Source organism: Portunus trituberculatus, chromosome 10 (genome assembly GCF_017591435.1).
Source record: "Portunus trituberculatus isolate SZX2019 chromosome 10, ASM1759143v1, whole genome shotgun sequence".
Taxonomy (NCBI): Eukaryota; Metazoa; Arthropoda; class Malacostraca; order Decapoda; family Portunidae; genus Portunus; species Portunus trituberculatus.
In genome coordinates, this window is record NC_059264.1 from 10,751,455 (window position 1) to 10,757,834 (window position 6,380).

The 6,380-nt window shown below is 46.8% G+C and overlaps 1 long non-coding RNA gene across 1 annotated transcript in view; it reads left to right on the forward strand.

The window, feature by feature from the left end:
- The first annotated feature begins 1,305 nt into the window (after nucleotides 1-1,305).
- Nucleotides 1,306-6,380, forward strand: part of LOC123501956 — a 28,211-nt gene continuing 23,136 nt past the window's right edge. The window contains exon 1 of the long non-coding RNA XR_006673743.1: nucleotides 1,306-1,364. This is a non-coding gene — a long non-coding RNA (uncharacterized LOC123501956). The remainder of the gene's footprint in view (nucleotides 1,365-6,380) is intronic.

Sequence of the window (6,380 nt, forward strand, 5' to 3'; positions counted from 1 at the left end):
TGTCACCCATCATGATTGTTTATCGCTTAAGGACCAAATGACCAACGCGTTCACTCCATGCTGGAATTCACCATGCATGGAGAAACACTTAGTGATAACGTTCCTTGTTAGGAGACGCAATCTTCTTAGTGAGGGAGTGTAGCGAGCATGCTGGCTAGTCACACATCAACGGCTAGCTGTGCGTCGCGGAGGATGATAACACGATGTGTCTTGCTGCCAGGCCATGACAGTAAATTAGTACCAAGTAGTTGTTAAGGGTAGAAGTAGTAGTAGTAGTGGAGTGCTTCTCACTCACGGTATTGCAAGGTGTGATGTAGACGTGGCTGTGTCTGTAGTGATCACAAAAACCTGTTCCTTCTTGTGTATATCGAAGAAAGATCACAAAAGTGTCTTTTGTTTTCTGTTGTGAAGCACAAAGGTAATGTTACGTGTTTCCCAAGATGATGTTTTGTAAGTCTTTCAATGCAATACTTAATTTAAGTGTCTGGCCAGTGTCTTGTAACGTGGTGCAGTTTTTGTTACTTGTATTTATTTTTCATACCTACTGATATGACGATATCTTGTGAATGATACTCCTATATATTTCTAATGGCAACACAATATCTCTTTATATAATGAAATGCATAATGTATCGACTTGTTTTCCTATCAGTTGAAAGAGGTCCAAAATAATATCTGGTTTGCAAGTGAAGCGAAATTAGTCAACAATTTGTTGCATGGCGCCACAGCGTCTGAGGTGATATGATGCTACAATATAGTTGCATGGAAATACTAGTAGTAATGTGTAAACTGACACACTCCCGTCCATGATGGCGAAGGTGGGCAGGTGTGGGTGTTGGCGGTGCTGGTGGAGATATTTACATGCTTGTGTGTAGATAGATAGATAGATAAGCTGGTAATTTGATAGGTTCATTCATACGTAAATGGACAACAGTTCGATGGTGTATACACTGCTACAACAATAAACTTATCAATCAATCAATTAAACATCAATCGGATTTAAAAGGCGAGTGATTAGACTTAGAGGTTGGCGAGCGAGGCTCCTGAGACAGGTTTGCTCTGCGTCACTGGGAGGGATAAACGGTCAATGGGGCCCTATACTGATTAGCCTATATGTAAGTTAAGCCACTTACTTCGTCTAGGAACATTTGTAGCATATACAACAATGATTTAGCGACCTTTTAGCGACTTTTTAAGGTGGATCTGGTGACGTACAATATTTCCATTTGGCAACTGCCCACCACCACCACCACCGCCGCCAGTGACCATATGTCCATTTCATCACCAGACACGAAACCCCTGGGAACACGGTGACCGCCCCACTTACCCCACCTAGTCCACCAGCTCCACCTGCTCAGTGAAGGGGTGAGTCTCTTAATAGAATGGAGGAAAGAAACATGATGAGACAGTGATGGGACAGTAATGGGGCGGATAATTGACTAGAAAGCTGTATAATAATGCACTGAAGGGGTGACGTGACGTGTGGGAGTGAGTGGATAGTGAAGGGTAGTTAATTAATGGTGCCACAGTGTCATTAGTGATGGGACGGTGATGGGACAGTGACGGGGTGGACAGGCTGTACTAGGAAGGTGTGTCGTGCATTGAAGGAGTCACATATGGACAGTTAGCTGGTGGAGGGTAGTTAAGGTAGTTAATTAGGCGTATGGTAGTTATAATGCGTGGGGAGGGTGGTTGTGTACTGTAGGTGTTATGACACGTCCACACTTTGTCGGTCGGTCGGTCAGTCGGACTGTACCACTGCCTGGCAGGCTGTGTATGTGCCTTTACCCAGCGAAGTCTGCACACTCTGCTCGCGAAGGTGTCCATACTTTTGTCGATGGTGGTTGGAGGTTGTTTGGCTTTAAGCAGGGGTCGTGAGTGAGTGGCTGTGTGAGGCACAATAACAAGATGCGCACCATTCTTTGAAATAATGTATAAGCACTTTATAACATTATAATTGGTGCCTGCTTTAACAAGAAACACAAGAAGGCATGGCGAGGTGTACTGCTGGAAGATAATTACACTGAACTCTGCTTTAAATAGTGCATCAATCACGACAGTAAGATGGAGACAGTCTTTGTAATAGTTACACGCCGCCACTGACACTTCTAGTCAACACATTTATCTCTCTCTCTCTCTCTCTCTCTCTCTCTCTCTCTCTCTCTCCTCGCCTGCCAGACGTCAGTTTTCTCCGAAACACGTGGATCTGTGTGTCTTGAGTCACTTCATTATATAGTGAGAGCGGCTGCGGAGGCGTATAGGCTGACAGGGGAAGCCTGGTCGTGAGCATGCATGGGCGGGACAGATGTGGGCGGTAGTGGGTGTTGAGCTGTTGACACCGCCCATAGCTTTGTGTGTGTGTGTGTGTGTGGTGAGTGTGTGTGTGTGTTTCATTCTCTCCTCTCTCTCTCTCTCTCTCTCTCTCTCTCTCTCTCTCTCTCTCTCTCTCTGTCCTCGCCTGCCAGACGTCAGTTTTCTCCGGAACACGTGGATACGTGTTCATTATCTAGTGAGATCGGCTGCGGAGGCGTATAGGCTGACTGGGGAAGCCTGGGCGTGAGCATGCATGGGCGGGACAGATGTGGGCGGCAGTGGGTGTGGAGCTGTTGACGCCGCCTATAGCTTTGTGTGTGTGTGTGTGTGTGTGTGTGTGTGTTGTCATTTCTCGTCTCTCTCTCTCTCTCTCTCTCTCTCTCTCTCTCTCTCTCCTGCCAGACGTCAGTTTTCTCCGGAACACGTGGATCTGTGTGTCTTGAGTCACTTCATTATATAGTGAGGGCGGCTGCGGAGGCGTTTGGGCTGACTGGGAAAGCCTGGGCGTGAGCTTGCATGGCGGGACAGATGTTGGCGGCAGTGGGTGTGGAGCATTTGACGCCGCCCATAGCTTTGTGTGTGTGTGTGTGTGTGTGTGTGTGTGTCGTCATTTCTCGTCTCTCTCTCTCTCTCTCTCTCTCTCTCTCTCTCTCTCTCTCGTGTCGTCTGGTCTCGTCTGGTCTGCTCTGGTCTCCTTGCTGTGTCTCGTCTTGTTGACCAGCGTCTGAGGTGATATGATGCTATAATATAGTGGCATGGAAATACTAGTAGTAATGTGTAAACTGACACACTGCCGTTCATGAAAACGAAGGTGGGTAGGTGTGCGTGTTGGCGGTGCTGGTGGAGATATCTACATGCTTGTGTGTAGATAGATAGATACGTAAGCTGATAATTTGATAGGTTCATTCATACGTAAATGGACAACAGTTCGATGGTGTATATGTTACACCCGTTTCACCATTTCATGAAATCAATCCATCATGAAATGAACCTAACCTAACCTAACCTATCTAACCTAACCTCCTAACCTAACCCTAACCCAATTCATGAAATGTGCAATGAGAGGCCATTTCATGAAATGGTTAGGTTGTTGACATTATTATTATTATCAGGTTAGTTAGGTTCATTCATGAATTGGGTTTGCCCATTTCATGAAATGGGCAATTTCACAAACGGGGTGTAACATATACACTGCTACAACAATAAACTTATCAATCAATTAAACATCAATGAGATTTAAAAGGCGAGTGATGAGAGTGTGGGGAACAGCGGGAGAGGGGGAGGTGGAGAGGCGACGAGCGAGGCTCCAGAGACAAGTTTGCTGTGCGTCACTGACAGGGATAAACTCTCCGTATTAAGGCCTTATTACGCGCAGTAGGTTCTCAACACGTTCATAAAATTTTTGAGGACGTAGTGGAGACGTGGTGGAATTGCGAAATCCCTCCACTGCTACGTATCTACCAAGCCTTTAATGCGTACATCCCTTGATATCCCTACGATATCTCTGTGTCCAAACGGGTTTAACTACGAGCATAACATGCATGTGATCAGGCTCCCGCCACGCTCACTAAGTTCCCGCTCACGTGACGCAAGCAGGAAGTGCTGCTTCCTGTCACTTCAGTTCTCGCCTCTTTTCTCTCATCAGTGGTTCTCCAGCTCTTACATCATTATATTTATTATCCTCATAACGTCATGCTGCCCAAATTAACTTCAAACTTTCCATCAGTCTGTGGTAATGACCAAATTGGAGCCTGCTTTCTACATTAAAATTTTAACCATTCTCTGACCCAACATGTTCTGCCTTTTCTTCTTCTTCTCCGTCTTCTCTTAGCCAGCACAACAGCAGCAACATCAGCATCCAGCACAGCCAGTTGTCCATGGAGCAGGACCATCTGGTGCAGGAGTTGTTGACTCATGATGCTCAGGAGTCAAAGCGAGAGCGGTAATAACTCATGAGCAGGTGTAGCTCCTCCCTATTCCCGCCACCCAATCAACCAAATCCTTGCTGCGTCAGTAATGTTTCAACCACGTTATCGCTGCGTCAGTAATACGTCAAGCCGGTATGCACTAGGTCAGCAGATGGTCCATTACACGTCCTCAGTCTTCTACGCTCTTTCTACGTAAATTTTGAGCAGTATCAAAACTCCTCCACGTCAATGTCGTCCTCGCGGTCCTCACTGCGTCCAAGCCGGTCCTTGCTGCGTCCATGCCCGTCCTCAGCAGGTCCTGGAGATTTTTGTAGGACGTAGTAAGGACGGGCTCTGGTTTGATGCGGGTGTTAGAGTCAAGGGGGCCTTGTACTGATTAGCCTATGTGTTAGTCAAGCCACTTACTTCGTCTAGGCACATTTGTAGCATATACAACAATGATTTAGCGACCTTTTAGCGACTTTTCAAGGTGGAGCTGGTGACGTAGAATATTTTCATTTGGCAACTGACCACCACCACCACCACCACCACCTGACCAGACGTCCATTTCATCACCAGACACGAGACCTGGGGTGGGGGGAGAGGGAGAAAAATTGTTGTGCTCTGATAAGATATTCTTATTTTTCCTCTTTCTTCTATTCTTTCCTGTCCTCTCTCTCACTCACTTATTCACTCACTCACTCACTCACTCACTCACTCACTCACTCACTCTCCTGCCTGAATCCTGTCCTCCACCACCATCACCACCACCACCATCAGTTCATTCCTCCACCACTGACACAAACACGTCTTGAAGGAGGGTTAGTCCGCTGCCCAGTCACCTCGGCTGGCTGGCTGGCCACCCTGTGTGCCGCGGGATGAGACGAGTGGTGGAGGGGCGGAGGGCGGGGTTGTGGGTGTAGCACTGTGTATGAATATTATTTGTGTTTTAATTAAGGTGGGTACACACTTGTTGCATTTCCACGTATCGGATCACCGTTGCGTAGCAGTGTTGACAGGATAGTGCTTCACCGTTGCGTGTCAAAATATGACACAAAGTTACGTAACGGGTTCGATCCGTCATTTTTCGGTCTTTTCGCGTCACCTCAAAGCAATGATACACAACTCACTAACCTTCGTGTGTGTGTGTGTGTGTGTGTGTGTGTGTGTGTGTGTGGACGAGGAGCGTGGGATCGTCGCGTTGCATGTTCAGTGTTGTCCTGGACGGGCATGAATATTTTTTGCAATTTTGACCCCAATTGCAGACAAACTCAAAATCAGTTATGTGTGGCCATAGACAACTGCACATTTCCACTCATGGCTACGGTCAGGAAGAAACTAAATGACACTGTTGCATCACACAACGATGATACACCACGCGGATAGGTAAAAATGGGTACAATACCCTGTTGCATCGTATTGTATCAGTGTGATACGCAACGATGAAACGATGCGTGAAGATTCATTAAGTGTGTACACACCTTTAGAAAGTGTTGGTGGTGATGATTTCAGTGTGCTGTGTATTGGTGGTGGTGGTGATTGTGGTGGTATCTATTGGTGGTGTGTTTGCTTGTTTTGCATCGTGAATATTGATTGATTGACTGGCTGAAAGATTGACGGATTGACGGATAAATTGCCTGTCTAACTAATAGATTCACTGACTGACTGATATTTGGACTGATTGACAGACTGACTGACTGATTAAATGAATAAAATACTAACTAAATGACTGACTATCTGGCTGACTGACTATTTGGCTAACTGACTGAATGACTGAATGATTGACTAACTGACTGTCTGACACACTGGTTGATTGTCTGTTTGACAAGCGGCGCCTGTCCTTGGCAGAAAAAAGCATCGCGCGGTACGAAGGCGCTTAGAAGTGTACCGTAGGAGGTATGTGGTGCGCGTGGCCAGGCACATGTTGCCATACGCGAGTGTGCACGTGTAGCGACCTGACAAGTGTGTAGAGAACCAATGAAGACGACAGAGGCAAAGAGAATCGGATAAGCGCCTGACACCACGTATATGTCACCCACGATTCCACCCACGCCCACGCCCGTGCTACGTGGGTCCGAAAGCGTGTAGGTCGGGAGAGATGTGTCGTCAGAGACTCCCCGGTTGACACGAAACAGTAGGCGAAGGTTAGCGGTGCAATTGA